Raw genomic sequence first — 18136 nt, 5'->3', positions numbered from 1 at the left:
GGAGAATGTCACCCATAATTTAATGATAAAAAATGTAAGTAATCCACAAAACCATAATATCCCTTGAGCTCATCACAGAACTGAGGCAAAATGAATTCCGAAGGGTAACCAGCCTCTTTGGCAAAGCATGGAGACAGAAGTAGCTGTCATGCAAGCAAGTTAAAAAAAATCAGCTGAAGGCTTAATGAATTTTTAAAATCTTAAACTCTTAATGGGCTAGTGTCCCAGTAGTTTGGAATATACACTCACTGCCAAGTTATTTTTCAGTCCTTAACCAGAAGCACACAAACATGACTGTGGACAATGCAGAAGACCAAAAGAGCCCATGTCAGTGGTTCAGGTATGCAGGAGGCAATCAACTGTTGCTGGCAGACAGACATGAAGCCCCACACACTTATACAAACCCTTCTATGATGGGAAGCAAAAGTCTTAAGCCACCAGGGGAAAAGCAAAAGCCACCTTCCCAGGGAAGGGAAGATAGGAAACCCTCCTATCCCCAAGACAAAGGCAGAAATCCATAGCTGCTGGGGAGCAGTCAAAGCAAAAAACTCTGCCCTTGAGGAGGAGCAGGAAACCTTTGAGTTCAAGTTTCTCTATGAATAAAAAGCAGTGGTCAGCTACTGCTGAGGATGGGGCAAGAATATATCAACCTTAGATCCCTGGTTGCGCAGATGGTAAAGAATCTGCCTGCAATGCAGGAGACCCAGGTTCAATCTCTGTGTCAGGAAGATCCCCTGGAGAAGGGAATGGCAACCCAACTCCAGTCTTCTTGTCTGGAGAATTCCATGGACAGAGAAGCCTGGTGGATTATAGCCCATGGGGTCACAAAGAGTCGGACACGACTGAGCGACTAACTCTAGATATAAATCAGAGGTTAGCTGCCATTTGGAGAGGAAAGAATGCTGAGAAAGTGCAACCATAAGATCTAGCTACATAGGGCCTCCCTAAAGCTGAGGCTGGATGAAAAAAACAAAGAACACTCCCTGCCTCACCAGGAACCTAGCATCTAACAATAACAGCAGCTCACTGCTGGGAAACAGGCAAGGGCATGAAGAGAGACACCACCCTCCCCAACACGTGGCGCAGATGTAAAGGAACTATTGAAAATTTAGAATTGAAAAAGACCACTGAGAAAAAACCTCCAGCACTCAGGCTGCACTCTAAGCAAAAAGTTTGTTATGCAAGTCAGATGATAATGAAATGAGAAAAGAAGGACACAATCTCCAGCTTATTTTATGATACCAGTATTAACTTCATACTAAAAGAAAAAGCATAAAAGGAAAGAAAATTACAGATCAATTGTGCCTCAGAAACAAAGACACAAATCCAATGATACAGATACAGAAATGATATAGAATTACATAGAAAATGATTATAGAAAAAGGATAAAATATTATGACTAAATGGTGTTTATCTTGGAAGCATAAGGATGGTTATACATTTGCCAATAAATCAATGTAACTCACCATATGAACAGACTAAATAAAGAAGAAAAATAGAGGTCCTCTCAACTGATGCAGAAAAGCATTTGACATAATTCCACAGACATTCATGATAAAAAATATGTTTGGCATACCAGTAATTAAAGGGATCTCACTCAACTTGATCAAGGGCATCTATAAAAAAGCCTAAAGTTAAAATCCTACTTAATAGTGAAATATGGAATGTTGTTCCCCTAAAATTAGGAACAAGAATGTCTGCTTTCAACACTTCTATTCTACATTATATTAGAGATCTTAACCAATAAATAGCAATTGAAAAATAAAGGCATGCAGAATGAAAAGGAAGACATAAAGCTGTTATTAATTGCAGACAACATGATGATCTATGCAGAAAATTCCAATGAATTTAACAAAAGAAAACAAAAGCTACTAAACCTAATACCTGTTTATCAATATCATCAGCTATAAGGCCAACATAATTTATTTCTATAGAATAAAAATTAGAAGTTAAAGTTTGACAAAGTACCATTTGTAATATCAAACCCAAGGAAATACTAAGTTAGAATAAATCTAACAAATATGTGCATGATTTGCACACTGAAAACTTTAAAAATGGTGAGAGAAATTAAGGAAGAGCTGAATAAATGGAGAACTATATCAAGTTCATTGACTAAAAGATGAACTATTCCTAGGCTGTAACTTCTCTCCAAACATATCTATGGAATCATTGCAATCTCAATCAAAATCCCAGCAGCCTTTATGTAAAAATTGAGAAGGTATCGCTAAAATGTATATGGAAAAGCAAAGGAACTAGGAGAAAAACCAGAGTAATTTTCAGAAGAAAACACAAAGTTGGAAGACTCATACTACCTGATTTAAAGACTACAGTAAGCAAAACAGTGTATTGAATATTATTGGCACAGGATAGACATATAGATAAAGAAAACAGAAACAGACCAGCAAATATGGTTTATGACAATGGTAATTAAATGGAGAAGTGATGGTCTTTTCAACAAATAATGCTGGAAAAATTGGACATTATATGCAAGTATGTTCACCCTGAACCCTTAGATAGGACCATACACAAAAATTAGCTCAAAATGACAGATTGACTTTAATGTAAAAGCAAAAACTAAGAAACTCATGGAAGAAAACAAAGCATGAAATCTTTGAGACCTTCATTTAGACAAAAGATTTATCAGACCACAAAAAACATGGACCATAAAATTTTGATAAATTTGACTTGAAAAGTTCTCTGCTCTTCAAAAAATAAAATGAAAATCCAGAGTGGGAGAATATACTTGCAGATCAAGTATCAGATTAAAAAAAAAAACTTGTATATAGAATATATAAAAAATTCTTTTCAATAAGATTAATGGCCCAATTTAAATAGATCCTCATCAAAGAAGATATATAAATACCAAATGAACACATTAAAAGATGCTCAACACTATTAGCAATTAAGGATATGCACATAAATCTACAATGAGATACCACTAACACCTTTATAAAAATAGCTAATATTAAAAAAAAATATCTAAAAGTATCAATTGCTGGCAATGATGCAGAGCTACTGGAACCTATACAATGCTGGTGGAAATACAAAATATCACAGCTACTTCAGAAAACAGTTTGGCAGTTTCTAATATATTTAGACATACATTTACCAAAACCAACTTAGAGAAATGAAACTTATGTACAAAGATCTGTTCTGGAATGTATGTTGCTGTTGTTTAGTAGCTAAGTTGTGTTTGATTCTTTTGGGACCCCATGGACTGTAGCCCACCAGGCTTCTCGGTCAGTGGAATTTTCCAGGCAAGAATACTGGAGTGGGTTGCCATACCCTCCTCCAGGGGATCTTCCTGACCCAAGGATCAAACCCATGTCTCCTGCATCGCAGACGGATTCCTTCTTGCTGAGCCACTGGGGAAGGCCTCTGGAATGTATACAACTTTAATCATAATCAGCAAAAACTATAAATCTACTGGTGAGTGAATATATAAGTTGTAAAATAACAGAATACCTGTAAGCTAATTTAAGAAATAAACCTCTGATACATGTACCAACATGAGTAAATTATCAGAAACATTATGGTAAGTGAAAGAAATAATGCAAAAGGGTAGATATTGTATAATTCCATTTATATGATATTCTGGAAAATGAAAACTATAGGGACAGAAATCAGACAAGTAGTTGCTAGGAACTGGGGTAGAGAGAGAGTATTCACTACAGTGAGGCAGTAAGGAACATTTTGAAGTTATGGAACTATTCTATAGCCTGACTGTACTGGTTATTACATGACTGTATATGTTTGTCAAAACTCATCGAATTACATACCAAAAAGACTGAATTTAACTCTATGTAAACTATACCTTAATAAATCTGAGTCTTAAAAAGGCATCCAATCAGAATATAACCTATATAACAAATTGATGTTTTACAGTGAGCATAATGGGAATATATATAGGAATTTTGTTTGTACTTTGGTCAATGATTACCTAAAGAGGTTGTGAGTACCACAGGTATGTGTAAAAATATCCTCTGTAGTGTATAAAGAACATATTAAATATTCTATTTGTTTAACCTCTTTAAGTAATTTTTTTGTTATGCTTAGCCTAGCATCTTTATCTTTTTAATTTTTATACTGAAGTATAGCTGATTTACCCCCTGGAGGAGGAAATGGTGACCTACTCCAGTATTCTTGCTTGGAAAATCCCACAGAAAAAGGAGCCTGGAGGGTTACAGTTCATGGGGTCACAAAGACTCGGACACGACTGAGCACACATAGTTGATTTACAATGTTGTGTTAGTTTCAGGGGTACAGCAAAGTGATTCAGCTATACATATACATATATGCATTCTTTTTCAGATTCTCTTCCCATATAGGTTATTGCAGAATAATGAGTAGAGATCCCTGTTCTATACAGCAGGTCCTTTGTTGATTATCTATTTTATTTATATATACTGTAGTGTGTATATGTAAATTCCAAACTCCTAAGGTACCCCTCCCCCCCTTGCCCTTTGTTTACCATATGTTTGTATTCAAAGTCTGTGAGTCTGTTTCTGATTTGTAGATATGTTCACTTGTATCATTTTAAAAGATTTTACATATAAGTGATATTATATGATATTTGTCTGAATTACTTCATTTAGTACGATAGTCTCTAGGTTCATCCATGTTGCTGCAAATGGCATTATTGCATTCTTTTCAATGGCTGAAATATACAATAATCCATTGTATATAGGGACTGCATCTTCTTTAGTCATCCCTCTGTCAATGGACATCCTAATTTTTTATTAACTTCTATTTTTGAATTTGCTTTAAAAATGTTGGCAGGTACCTGACTTTTGATGCAGTTCTGTAACTCTTTGCACAAATTCAAATCTCCACTAAGTATCTCTTTCATTGAAGTTAGTTAACACAAGACAAATGTCAAGAATCTGGAGGACATCAGCACTCTACAGCTTGTGAAATTTATCCTTATTGGCAGAGTCTTTAACTCCACTGACATTCTGGCATGCCATTCAACCATATGAGTAGAAGGAAAGGAAGGAGCAGAAGCCAAAGTGCTATAATTTGGAGACAGAGGTCTGGTTAAGAATACATCCCCAGTGAGAAAGTGGAAGCCAAATAACATATGAGAGACAGAATGGTTATAGAATAAACAAATATCAATATTTTTTAGCTTATAAGGTCCATGTAAAAGAGTAGAAATGGTACATTTGGAATACTACCAAATACCATGGCGGGGGGGGGGGCCATGAGCATAGGTAAAGCAAGAAATTTTAGATTCTAAATAGATATTCAAAATATTGGATGACTGCTAAGGCACAGGCACAAAGAGTTGAAACTGTTTGTAAACAAAGTTAAGTTATTATTATTAATGTTCACTGGTCAAATGCCAGTCCACCTAAAGGGGAAGGACATCAGAAGAAAACTCACTAAGGGTGAGCATTCCAGGTAAGAAAAAGGCAAGCCAGACAGAAAATCACTGCCAGGGCCAAAGGGACATGATAATTTCTGGTCAAATGTATGTAAACATGTTAGGGAAAAAAGAAAAAAAAGACCAACCAGTGACCTAGAGATCACAAGAATATAAACTTGCCATGTTCGGAGAATCTTGCATTTCCTGAGTAATGCAAAAACTTAACACAGTGCCCATGGATGATGCTGGTAGGAATTCAAAAATTAGGATGATGGGATGGAAAACATTAAAACAAATAAAATGAAAGAAAGGTAGATAAGGACCCCACAATGTAATAATCACAGCACAAAGCAGATAAACTTTATTACTCTCTCAGTATTTAAGCAGATAAACTAGGCTGCAGTGCTCTTTACAGGATTATCAAGCAAAGAGAAAGACCTTCATTGGATCTGCCTTGGTGGATTTAAAGATAAAGGGAATTCCCTTCTTACTGTGATCCCCACCCCCATCATCCTCTGAGCACCCATAGTAAAACAAAGATCCAGGCTGGACCAAATTTATTCCTGTCAGCACTCTGAATAAAGTTACTTATCAGTTCTCTAGTGAGGAGATATGAGAGACTGTTAAAAATACACTCTCTAAACTTAAGTTTCTCAGACAAGTGTTACGGCAAGGTTGTTATGTGTTAGAAGTTCTCAAACAGATATTCAGGCATGGGTTTGGGACTGAGTTCTAACTTTAATAGCTCACTAAAGAAACCACTGGTACTAACATATATCAAAATAGATTACAAGTTTAAAATAATTTGTAAAAGATCAGTTAACAGTCTAAGTGCATAGCAAGAAGTAGATATGAACATAAGGAGGAAGGGGACAAGCTGTTCAAAATGAGCCACTAATGATCTGAATGTGCATGTGATTGATTGGTACATCTAGATATAAACTGGAAATCAACCAGTGAACTCTGAATCATCTAGAAAAATCTTTAGGTCATTGGTCTGTGTGCCTGGTTAACCACAAAAACAGTAATTTTAGAGGTATCTATTGCTTAGGTCTGGGGCTTCCCAGGTGGCTCAGTGCTAAAGAACTCACCAGCCAATGCAGGAGATGCAGAATATAGGGGTTAGATCCCTGGGTGGGGAAGATCCCCTGGAGAAGAAAAAGGCAACCTGCTCCACTATTCTTGCCTGGAAAATTCCATGGACAGAGGAGCCTGGTGGGGTACAGTCCATATGTCACAAAGAGTCGGACACAACTGAGTGCCTGAGCACACACAGGCACACACATTGCCTTAGGGCTACTAACTAGTTTCCTCCTTCTGTGCTTATACATATTCTCCTGAAAACTTGCAAGGAAGCTTAAACAAACACTTCTGAATGAGCGATATTCACTTAAAGAAAAAGGGAAGAGAATAAGCAAAGGGGTTTCCCCTGTCAAAGGAGAAGGAAGGTGGAAAATAAAAATAGAGCAGACAAAAAGATGAATAAATACCGGGCACCAAAGAAACATACTGTGGTTTGGAAAATATTTAACAATATAAGAAAAGAGAACTAGCTCTATAATGACCCCTGTATTTAGGCATATTATAGCTATTAAATATAAAGAATGAATGAGTGTGTGATGACAGGAGCTTCAGGAAGGGGAGTGTTGAACAATGAAATGCATCAGAGACACCATTGCTTTTATGGGGTGTTTTGAAATTTTGGGACCTCTTGAGGTTTATTCTAAGGTAATCTTCTAATTTTTTAAAGATATCGTACTGCCCTATCTACCCAAGGCAGTCAGACACAGATCCTGAGGTTTGTGTCTCTGGCATTCAGACAACAGCACAATGATCTCATTAAGAGGATGAGCTTAGGAATCAGATATTTGGAATGACTGTCATGGCTATTTACTGGATAAGGTGGTTTTCAAGGATTTATTGAGAGTCAGACAGCTGGATGAAACCTGCAAGTCTTCCATAAGTAGACATCATCATACTCATTTGCATAACTTCTTTTTTTTTTTTTAAAAAAAGAAGATATCTACTTTAACTTCAAAGCACAGAAATATCCTACCTGGTATCAATCTAGGCCAGCAGCTCTCCTCAGATGGCCATCACAGGCCTTGGGGGATACAAGGGTGGTATGACCTGGACTGGGGCTGTGTCATTTGTATAATTTCTTTACAGGAGTTTAATACATCTAATTCTTTACTGAATATAATTTGTGGTTTTTCATTTAAAACATGGTCACTGAACAGAATCAAAACAAATTGCACTCCATATTCTCAATTTAACCATGTTTTAACAAGAGATGGGCAGAGCCTTACCCAATGTCACATGGATCGTGCAGAGTTGCCCCTATGATCCCGTTGTTTTTATTCTCACTCCAGTTGCTTGTCCGCAGCAGGGCCTTCTCCCTGTTCAGCACTTCTGTGGTTGTGCTGCCCCTCTGGGGCTCAATTGGTGTCACAGATTCCTGAAGATTCCCCAGGTCATGTGCATCTCAGACATTAACCTAAGCTGTCCAAAAGGAGACAGGGAAGCAAACCAATTAAATGGAAAAGGCATAAAGAAGTTTCCTTACCAAAACTTTAGCAGGCATGCTCTTCTGAAACACAAGGATGATATAAAATCTCAACTGTGATGTAGAGCCCTTATTTATTTTCCTTCTTGTTCTTGGTATTTCAAATGTTCTCTGTGACATAGTTATGTTATTAGGTTAATACTAAAATCATCTCCCTCATGAAAAGTATGCTTTGGGGGCAGGAAAGAAGGAAAGTAACAATTGTATTATTCCTTTCTATAAGCCAAATCTGTGTAGCTATCTCTTTCGTTTTTTTTTTTTTTTTTTTTTTGCTTTGTTTGAGTTCTCACATCAGTCCTCATGTGGAGCTTTGTCTTCTAGACACGTACAATTTTTTCAGTGGAACTAAAACCACATTCTACAAGCTGTCTTGTAGTCTGCTAATATAAAATACGTTTCACAGCTTTGTTTGCTCACTTCAAAAAAATAGTTGCCTGGAGAAAATCTGGAAAATCCTAGAAGCGCCATCTTGTGGGCAGTACCAGAGTTGCATCCTGTTACTACTAGATCCTTAGAGCAAAAGGGTGGGAACTTACATGCTGGCAAGCCAGCAGTTTTCTCAGGCTTCTAGGATATACCATACTAAAATTTAGAGTTTCGTTATGCATCACAAAAAATGGAATGCTAATGCCTTTAGTTGCAATGGTCTGACAAAAAAATGCATGCTTACTGAAAACTGAAAAGATATGATTTTTAAAAGAAAGCATAATTCTGTAAAAACAATCAATATTATTGTTTTCTTAATTATCTTTCAATATCTTTATATATATATATAAATACATATTACTTTAAAATTAGCTTTTTACTGTGCTCAAGCACACAGTTTGAAAAATTTTCCTTATAAATATTTTCAATGTGATTTTGTTTGAATCACTTCAAATGTAATTTCTCCCTAATTTATGACATTTTACCTGAAACTCTTTCTCTGATATTGTTTAAAAAATGTTTTTTAATAGAGAGAGTAAGGACTGTACTGTCTCTCAAACTATACAAATAATCCCATGTAGTGAAGGTACCCTTCTATTTTTCCTGATGTTACACATATTGTATTAACACAGTCCTCTATCTTTAAATGACATAATATGGTGTTTGCCATTCTGCAATTTTCATTTTCACCTAATACTACTTCTTAGACATCTTTTCAAATCACTACATGCTCATACTTCTGTTTGTCAGCTATATAACGTTCAATTGTAATTGTATGGATGTACCATGTCACATATTTTTAAAATGGCTAGTAGAAACAATCCAAATCCTCTTCCTGTTTCACTATTAAACTTTAGAGATACAGAAAAACGGTTATTGCTGACCATGGTCATACCTGTTGTCTGAAAGAATGAGTTGCAAGGAGGACACAGACAGGGCTGTAGTCAACACAGCAACCAGGCTACGCACTTGATCAGGTCCAGGAAAATTTCAACTATCGGCAAAAGACGGGGGGGGGGGGGGTGGTTAGTTATGGCTGCATGTCTGTGTGTTTATGAATGATCATGTGTCTAAAACCAAAAGGTACAGATTTGTTTCAGTATCATTTTGCTCTACTTTTTTTAAAAATCATTTATCAATGATAAAAATGATCATGGAATAAAGCAGTTCTAAAAATGCTGAAACTGGTTAAAAATATATTTTGAAATCCCCAGTAAGCTGAATACTCGATATGCTATTAACATGGAAATCTAGTTACCAATACACGTTTTTTAAAAACAAATTGTTGATCAATCAACAGCATATCTGAATCCGTTCCATGTTCCTTGTACATTTATATTTTACATGTCAAGCACTTTTTATGGCTACATTTTTCCTATCAGTTATTTTTTGTAGAATAATAAATGCTTCAATAAAATCTGTACCAAAGATAGAAACATGGAATGCCATGTAAAAAATTAACATGAACAGCATGCCTCACTGAAGTCTTAATTTAGATGCGGTAATCTGATCACTCATTCCCACACTGTGGACTTTAAAAAATACCGGAGAAACTGAATTTTCAGGGGATTGATTCTGTCACAGTAACGGGAATTTCCCCCAAAATATATTCTATTCCCACCTCTCCCAGGCAACAGCCTCTATTTTTTTTCCACCGTAACACTGAAGCCCAAAGAAATCCCCAGAAAAAAACTAGCTTTAAGACAGCCATTACCTTGAAGCTTCTTGTCAGCTGCAGCCTCGTGAAATGCAGCCCCTCCCCCAAGAGTGGCCAGGCACAGCTCACATCCAAGCTTCTCAGAGGATGCTCCGCCCCCTCCCTGTGATGGGGAAAGGAGGGGGCCTTTCCCTCAATTAGAGGGAGGAGAATTGCCAAGTTAACTGAAATTCACTTAAAGGAGAAAAACGTTCATTTCTAAAGGACTTGAAAGAGAAATGGCAACTTGTGTCTCTTTCATTTCCATTCATACCACAAGGGTAGGTAACTTCCTGAAGAGAAACAGCAAATCCTTTTATCATATAGTAAAGACCCAGTTGAAAATATCTCTTACATATTTTCTTGCCCTTTCTGTTAACATTTTTACAAAAGATTTTAAGACTCAACTGGCCATGGTCCACTAAAAAGACCCGCTAAGTCCTTGCTTGTGATTACAGTGAATGGATACACTGTTTTGTGGAGAATTAAAACTGTACAGTGTTAATTCTTCTGGCCCTGGGACATGATATGTTTCTGTTACTCAGTTTCTCTCATTTATCCTTCAGAAAGTTTCAGCTTTTTTCAAGTCAAGTAATTTTTTAAACACAAACATGTACCAAAATCCTTAATGAAGAGAGATATGAGAAATATATCTCTGATATATTAAAACTGAAAAAAAACTATTTATGGTTTAAAAACACTATAAAGCAAGTTGAAAACACAAGAATAAATTTGACAAACTGGTTCTTATTTTAAAAATAGCCCTAAAGTAGCTCTTACATATTAATAAGGAAGAGAGTGAGGTTAAAAAAAATGAGCAAGAGACATAAATAGACAATTCACAATGTTCTGAGGGAAAAATTCTTACCCACTCCCAATATTAACTTCCCTGTGAGCAAGCTCACACAGTTCAACTACAGGGACCTCTGTCCTTCCCATATAGTTGCAAACCTCCAGGCTGTTTGGTAAAATTGTTTAAATTTGCTGTTTTAAAGTCCAGTTGACTCAATAATCAATGCCCTTTAGTTTACTTTCACCTTGTACAAAACCTGATGTTTAGGCTTCCATCTGCAACTTCATTTGTTTTATATCAGTTTGTTCAATTTGTTCAGTGGAGAAAGGGATATGCTGTTCAATGGGGCTCCTCAAAACTCAAATATCCAAAGTAAAAATTAAAATTAAACAATCCGTAAAGATATTCACCTTTCCTAATAAAGAAGTGCAAACGTAAACAGCAATGAGATTTCAATTTTACTTATAATGAAGTGGGGAAAAATGATTCAATGGAGAGTTGACAAGAGTGAGAAAATGGGTACTCTTGCTCATGTGCAAGGTCACAAGGCTGGGAAGAGGGCAAAACAAAATTAAGGCAAAAGTCTTAGAGACTTCCCTGGTGGTCAGTGATTAAGACGTCACCTTTCAATTCAGGGGATACAGGTTTGAGGGCTTCCCTCGTGGCTCAGACGGTAAAGAATCCACAGCGCAGGAGACCTGGGTCGATCCCTGGGTTGGGAAGATACCCTGGAAAAGGAAATGGCAACCCACTCCAGTATTTTCGCCTGGGAAATCCCATGGACAGAGGAATCTGGCAGGCTACAGTCCATGGGGTCACAGAGAGTTGGACACGACTGAGTGACTAAGCACAGGCACAGGTTTGAGCCCCGGTTGGGTAGCTAAAATACCACATCTCTCATGGCCAAGAAACAAAAACATAAAACAGAAGGAGTACTGTCACAAATTCAATAGAGACTTTTAAAAGGATGGTTAAGATGGTAAATTTAAAAAACAAAACAAGACACCCAAAACCCAGTTTTACCTGAGTTCCACACAGAAAGATATGTTCTCTTGATCAGTACTCACCGCTTTCTGCACTTAGAATCCTGTCTCTTTTGAGGATTCTAGAGTAGAACAAAGGATTATGTCATTCACTTTCTGATTGTAGGGAAATTAATGACTGAAACCCCCAGTAAGTGTTACTTAACATATGTCCTTCTTGGTGAACATGCTGGTGAACCACAACAATTTTCAATAATTATCACACTTACCTATGAACTCCCTATCTTTCACATACATCCACATTCTCACACAAATTAAAAAATATATTTCTGCACTATGCTCTTACACTGACCATATCTGCATTATAATTTCACCCAACCATAGACTAGTTACAACATATCTCTTCTGTGTCACAGGGACCTGGCAGTACAACAACTGATAATCATTGGTTATGGAGAGAAATGCTCATTTCATCCAATCCTCATTTACAATTGGCAACTCCTTGTTCTTGTGCTTTAGTTGTTTGCAATTCGATATCCTCTTTATTGAGCATTTTTGTTCACAAAATATTCAAGAAATTAAGAGTTAAATTTAGATTTTTATTGCCTTTAACCTAGGGGTGTCATTTCCCAGGAAGTGACAAAACCTACATGCTGCTAAATGGATCATTCTGAGGGTTAGTTCTCTTAAGATAATGTTTTGCTAATTCAAAAACAATATATGTGTGTGTGTGTGTGTGTGTGTGTGTATAAAGTGTAGGTAAAGTTGGTGAAGCCCTCACAACCCCATCCATCATCACAATGAACAAGTAAACACGACCCCCGTTTCTTAGCACCTCTGACTAATTCAGGTTAGAGAAACAGAGCTGCAGTATGACACAGCTCTTCCTGTGATTAACAAACAGAGAGAAAGAAAACTGTGCATCAGGGGCTCTAAAGAGAGAAGCCATCTTTCTTTCACAGACATATAACAGGAGGGTCAGGCTAGATCAAAATTATTCCACTAAGCAATCTGAGTAAAGGACATCAAGGGTTCTTTAGTGAGGAGATACAGATTTCTCTCAGCAGAACCCAATGTTTAGCCTTTAAGTTTGTCACAGAGGCATTGTGACAGGGAAGCAGGCAGACAGTTGTGGGTTTGAGACCTTTACTAGCTGAATGGAGAGAAAATTTTCAAATCCTTGATAACTATGCTGACTTGTCATGTCTCCATACTAGATCCCACAGTTAAGAAACATGCATACCTCAAAAGCGTCTCTGACAATAACCTAGGTTGTCTAAATATGAAACCACATTTAATGGTACAATAACTAAAAAAAAAAAAGAATTTAGTAGCTAAGTGTGTAGTGAGAGCTAGATGAGACAGGAAGGATATGGAAACGGGTAAAAGAAATCCTAATTTAACCACAGAGAAACTGAATTTGCAATATACTCAGTGCACCAGGATATAGATAGGAACTCAACCAATAGATATGCAGTGTCCTGGAAAATTCCTCAGGACACCGATCCAGTTCTAGCTGCCTAGTTTTCTAGAAAAGCAGTTTTTGAAGGGCCCTTAACTCTACTGCAGTAGGGCTAATAAATGGCTCTCACCTGCTGTAGCCTCTTCTTATCCTCTGACACCCACAAAGTAGCCGGAATAAAGTGTTTTCAATGGGCACCAACTGGATTAGATTAAAATATGGCAAAAAAAAAAAAAAAGGATCAGATAAGAAGTTTACCCTGCTAAGCAGAAAGAACATGGACAATGATGATGGAGACAAGATAAAAATCAGAAGGATAATATCAGAGAAAGGAGATCAGAGACATGGACATCTTTTGGAGGGAAGGGGAAGAAAAACAAGAAGAATTATGATAACACAAACCCAATATCACTTCTTTATTATTTCTGTTGTACTGTGAGAAAAGAATGCATGTGGGAGGGACTTTGGAAGTGGCAGGACATTATTTGTGTTCCTGGGTAATTCAGGCCTTTTAAAACCCACAGGGTTATCACAACAGAATTCTGGGCTTTAATGTTTCCAAAGCTGCTAGTGCTGCCTTGCCTGTCCAAAGCAAAGATCTCATGGACACAGATAATGAGGTTTGGCATCAATAGCCTTATTCAAGAGAGTGTACAGAAGGCTATTTGAGGAAGGCTGTGAGACCTTAAGCAGGTCTTAAGAAATACTTGTAACTATGCTATCTAGTACTTCCCTGGTGGCTCAGTGGAAAAGAATCTGTCTGCCAGTGCAGGAGACGTGGGTTCAATCCCTGGGTCAGGAAAAGCCCTTGGAGAAAAAAATGGCAACCCACTCCAGTATTCTTACCTGGAAAATCCCATGGACAGAGGAGCCTAGTGGGTTACAGTCTACAGGGTCATAAAGAGTCAGACACAACGTAGTAACTAAACAACAACAACATGCTGTCTAGTATGTGGTGACAACAACTGAGCAAAGCTGTCAAGGATTGTAGTCAGGTCCCTGGCTGCAACCTCTGGTAGACACCTGAATAGCCTCTTCAATTATTTCTTCATAGTGGTTAAACACATGAGATATTTTCCCCAAAACTAGAAGCGATGGCTTTTACTTACAAAACATTAGGGCTGCAGAACAGGGGCAAAAGAATTGTATCTCAAATTACCAACCTAACATAATTTTAGTATGAAATGTGTCTTTTAATTAAAAATGTTATGGCTACAAAGCAGGAAACAAAATAAACTATACCTCTTATACCCCAAGTTCTCAACATGTTTTTAATGTGAGATATTTCATGAGATGGGAAGAACCTTACCCAATGTCACATGGATCATTCAGGGTGTGCTCCTGTGATCTGGTTGTTTTTACTCTCACTCCAGCTGCTTGTCCAGCAGAGCCTTCTCCCTGTTTGGCCGTTCTGTGGTTGTGCTGCCCTTCTGAGGCTCAACTGGTGTCACACACAGATTCCCCAGGTGATGTGCATCTCAGACATTAACCTAAGCTGTCCAGAAGGAGACAGGGAAGCAAACCAATTAAAGGGAAAAGGTATAAAGTTTCCCTACCAAAACTTTAGCAGGCATGCTCTTCTGAAACACAGGAATGAGATAAAAATCTCAACTGTGATGCAGAGGCCTTATTTATTTTCCTTCTTGTTCTTGATATTTGAAATGTTCTCTGTGACATAGTTATATTATTAGGTTGATACTAAAATCATCTCCCTCATGAAAAGTATGCTTTGGGGACAGGAAAAAAGGGAAATAACAATTGCCTTGTGCATCTGTATAGGCCCAATCTGTGTAACTATTTTTTTTAATGCTTTCTGTTTGAATTCTCATATCAGTCTTGGTGTGTTTTTATTTTATACATGTACAATTTTTCAACAAACTGCAATCACATTCTACATATTGTCTCATAACAGAAAATATATCTCATTGCTTTATCTGTCCAGTTCATAAATATGGTTGCCTGAAAGAAAATTTAGGACATCTGGCAAGTGTCATCTTGTGACTAGAACCAGAACTACTGCAGATACTCAGGTCTTTGGTCAGGAAGGGTGGGAACTATATTAACCAGACTGTAGCCTTCTCAGGCTTCTAGATGGGTTTTTTGTTTTGTTTCTTGCTTCTAGACTTGTTCATTCTCAACTTCAGAGTTGTGTAGGTGCCATATAAAAGTGGGATTATATTCCCTCATTTTAATGTTTGTTATTATATACTTCATGCATATTGCATATCTTCCTTCATCTTTTGATTTTTCAAGAAAGAAAGCAAATTCTCACAATAATGGTCAAAATATAATGGCTTGCTCTATATATTTTTCTTAAACATATTAATGCGCATATTTTTGTAAACCAGACTTTATCGTTCCTAATAACATATTTTAACATCTTCTCACATCAATAAATATTTTCTACATCATCTTTTGGGCTTCCCTTATAGCTCAGTTGGGAAAGAATATGTCTGCAATGCAGGAGACCTGGGTTCGATTCCTGGGTCAGGAAGATCCCCTGGAGAAGGAAATGGCAACCCACTCCAGTATTCTTGCCTGGAGAATCTCATGGACAGAGGAGCCTGGTGGCCTACAGTCCATGGGGTTGCAAGAGTCGGACATGACTTAGTGACTAAATCACTACCACCATCACTTCATCTTTTTGTGAATAACTTTCACATGATAATCCTACATTTCTCAAATTTTATCTCATTTTCTCATAATGAATCTGATTCAAGCTTGCTAGTTTCAGAATAAGATTTTTTAAATGGAGAAATGTAATATATAAAGAGTCAAAATGTTCTGTTTCCAATTATACTCATATATCTCCAATTAATAAAGTACATGCATTATTTCCAAAATTTTCTTGCATATAATGTACCAATATTATTACAGGTCATTCTGCAACGTGCTTATTTTTAGAATATACCTTCTATATCTTTTCTTATTTTTGCACTTAGCTCACTACATTAGCTTATTTTTTTTTTACAGCTGCATAGTATTCAAAATTATGGTGAACTATCCTACATGACTATTCCATAATATGCTTTGAACTTTTTTTGAAATCTTTCTCAAAAGTACATAAAAATACAAATACATATCTTCTGCTTGAACCAAAGTCTGGACAATAGTCTAAATATTTGAACTGCAAGCAAAGCACAAGCAACCAGATAACCAGCCTTCTCAGACCCAGAGAAAAATCCACCTTTAGCTAAAGACAATGGAGTGTGTTTGAGTATTTAAATGTCTGTAACAAAATGGATTTTTCTCTTTCAGCTCCATTATGTGCTTCCAAAAACAAAACAAAACAAAACAAAACTAAAGGTACATAAAAGTCTAAAGAAGAAAATACACATCATTCTTACTCTAACCCCTGAATTGGTTTACTGCTTATATTTGAGCAAAATCCCATTGATTTTTCCCTCATCATATGTGTTTGTCTGTGTACATATGTAATTTAAATAATGTATTCATATGTGTGTGTATATTTATATTTATATATATATATATGTCCTTTCCTCATTCTACATATTAGAATACACTACTTTAAATTATATTTCTCCACTAACACATTTGAACACCTTTCCATGTTTCCTTATTTACTCATTTTTTTCTGGCAGGTAGCTTTCCCCCCCATGTTTTTAAATTCTCATCTCAATATTTTTATGCTGACATAGCTACTCATGCTCTCTCATAGCATACTCTGGGCAAAGTAGTGGAAATTTCCTTTTTTTTCCTTAGACATCATTTATTACTATATATATTGTTGTGTTTTATTATATCAGTATAAGCCTATTATTCTTCAGCTCATGAACTTACAGATATTTTTCACATTACAGTATAAATTGGAATATATCATTCTTCTGATAGCTAGGTAGAGACATAAGACAATGATCGTCCTTTACACATCCATAAAAAAAAAGTGATCCTTTTAAGACACTGAGTATTCCCTGACAATAAACTAAACTTATTAATGTCTTCAGTACTTAAATTCGCAGTTATACACTATTTCAGATTATTACTACACAAACTCCACCAAAACAGCAAGATTTGTTGGAAATACAATCAACAACCAAAGTAATATAAAAACCCAACACTTCCAACTAATAACTTCGTTTCTCATTGGGCGTTATCACAACATAATCTCTCTTTTTTTCAAACTAAGGAAGATTAATTTTTCAAGTTTTGTTTCATCATTTATCTCCGTTACTACTGCTTTTTGACTGAAACATAAAATGCCCTACTCGAAAGTCAGCTTTTGCAAACTCCTGAAGTATTTTTTCCGCAGGTGTAATCTGATCACCTCCCCCACTCTTAAAGTGTGGAGTTTTAAAATATCTGGAAGGAATACAAAATTTAGACAGAATTCCCTCAAAGGAACTACGACTCTCACAAAACAACGCTCCTTTCCCACGACTCCAAAGCAGCAGTCCCTTCTTCTCACCTTTACCGCCAAGTCTCCAGAAATCTCCGAAAATAACTATCTTTTCACGACAGCCATTACCTCCAAGCTTCTCTCCTCTCTTCTGCGAGGCCTCCGAAGTCTGTAAGTAATGCCGCTCCTCCCCCAAGACTGGCCAGGGCCGGCTCACTCTTCCAAGCTTCTAGACGATGCTCCGCCCCCTCCCTGTGCTGGGGAAAGCAGGAGGTCCTTCCCTCATTTAGAGGGAGGAGAATCTCCAAGTTGAACCGAAATACAATTAAAGGAAAGAAGTGTCCATTTTAAAGAACTTTAAAGTGTATTGGAAACATATGCCTGTTCAATTTTCTTTCAAACCCCTAGGGTCTGTGTTTTCCTGAAAAAAGAAGAAAGAAAAAGAGATAGCAAATATCTTTTTCATATAATAAAGATACAGTTAA

The 18136-nt window shown here is 36.8% G+C and overlaps 1 protein-coding gene across 2 annotated transcripts in view; it reads right to left on the bottom strand.

Annotated features, from left to right (window-relative positions):
- PWWP3B (PWWP domain containing 3B) overlaps positions 1–17842 on the bottom strand; it is a 30834-nt gene extending 12992 nt beyond the window's left edge. Inside the window, exons 1-8 of one of the 2 annotated variants that reach the window (XM_061136407.1) lie at positions 17721–17842; positions 14604–14789; positions 13425–13495; positions 11917–11954; positions 11473–11577; positions 10075–10251; positions 9256–9354; positions 7678–7870 (exon numbers count right to left, since the gene is read on the bottom strand). The gene's annotated coding sequence lies outside the window, so the exon portion shown is untranslated. The remainder of the gene's footprint in view (positions 1–7677; positions 7871–9255; positions 9355–10074; positions 10252–11472; positions 11578–11916; positions 11955–13424; positions 13496–14603; positions 14790–17720) is intronic. The other variant, XM_061136408.1, reaches the window with a different exon arrangement.
- Between the last annotated feature and the right edge of the window lie 294 nt (positions 17843–18136).

The sequence above is a fragment of the Dama dama genome, chromosome X (genome assembly GCF_033118175.1).
Source record: "Dama dama isolate Ldn47 chromosome X, ASM3311817v1, whole genome shotgun sequence".
In the NCBI taxonomy this organism is placed as follows: Eukaryota; Metazoa; Chordata; class Mammalia; order Artiodactyla; family Cervidae; genus Dama; species Dama dama.
This window is presented reverse-complemented; position numbering and strand designations above follow the sequence as displayed.